Source organism: Aulonocara sp. 'chitande type north' Nkhata Bay, linkage group LG20 (assembly GCF_057382095.1).
Source record: "Aulonocara sp. 'chitande type north' Nkhata Bay isolate Kocher_YH1m ecotype deep benthic linkage group LG20, A_spYH_male_GT1.1, whole genome shotgun sequence".
NCBI classification, from domain to species: Eukaryota; Metazoa; Chordata; class Actinopteri; order Cichliformes; family Cichlidae; genus Aulonocara; species Aulonocara sp. 'chitande type north' Nkhata Bay.
In genome coordinates, this window is record NC_141363.1 from 26474042 (window position 1) to 26475532 (window position 1491).

The window sequence follows — 1491 nt, forward strand, 5'->3', positions numbered from 1 at the left end:
GTTTTCACCTGTATAGCAGGCGGATGTTTGCCCTGGTGCAGGTGTGCCGCAGCGGTCAGTGGAAGAATCCGCGAGTTTGTCTGTGAATTTCCCATTCCGTGGTTATTGTACTCGGTGCTTGCTCGGAAGTTAAGGGTTTTTTTTTTCGCTGTAAAAAGAAGTTTTCTTCCCACGCAGTGAACAGCGGACAGTAATGTTTTTGTCACTTTTTATGGAATCAAACTCAAAGTAAGGTCAGTACTGTCACGCTTTAAACGCTGCACGCTCATACTCTCTCCCGCACTCGATATATTATCCATTGTTGATCTGCACACAGCTGTTGCCACGAACGTCGCACTCGCTTACGTCATTGTCATGAGACACTCTCGCAAAAAAATCACGGTTTTAGTAACGCAGTAACGCAGCGTGCTCACGGGAAAGTAACAGTAATCTAATTACCGTTTTTGCAATAGTAATCCCTTTACTCGTTAATTGAAAAAAGTAATCGGATTACAGATTACTGCCCATCTCTGGCCCTCACTCCCATCATCACAAAGTGCTTAGAGCACACTTCAAATCCTGTCTCCCCCCCACCCTGGACCCCCACCAATTCGCATACTGTCAGGACAGGAGCGCAGAGGATGCAGTCTCCATCGCACTGCACTCTGTCCTCTCACACCTGGACAACAACAACCCCTCACCAGAGTGCTGTTTATAGACTTCAGTTTAGCGTTCAATGCAATCCACCCCTCACAACTCATCAGGAAAGTGACAGACCTGGGCATCAGTTCCCTCATGTGCAAATGGTTACTGGACTTCCTGACCAACTGCCCCGAAACATGTCCGGCTGGATAACCGCTGCTCATCTACAATCACAATGAACACCGGTGTACCACAAGGCTGTGTGATGAGCCCTTTCCTTTACTCCCTCTTCACCCACGACTGCAGACCTGCCAATGGTTCCAACACCATCATTAAGTTTGCAGATGACACCACGGTGATTGGCCTCATCAGTGACAACGATGAGGCCGCCTACAGGGAGGAGGTGGATCGTCTGGCTGAGTGGTGCGACACAAACAACCTGCTGATTAACACTGAGAAGACCAAGGAGCTCATTGTGGACTACAGGAGGAATGCTGACCCACATCCACCCATCTACATTAAAGGGACGGCTGTGGAGCGTGTGAGCAGCTTCAAGTTCCTGGGAGTCCACATCTCCGAGGATCTCATCTGCACGACCAACTGCTCCAAGCGGGTCAAGAAGGCTCACCAGCGCCTCTTCCTCTTGAGGACTCTGAGGAAGAACCACCTGTCCTCAGACATCCTGGTGAACTTCTATTGCTGCACCATCGAGAGCATCCTGACCAACTGTATAACAGTTTGGTACGGGAACTGCTCTGCCTCGGACCGGAAGGCGTTGCAGAGAGTTGTGAAAACTGCCCAGCGCATCGCCGAAGCACCACTTCCTGCCATAAAGGACATCTACAGGAAGCGGTGTCTGAAAAGGGCTGG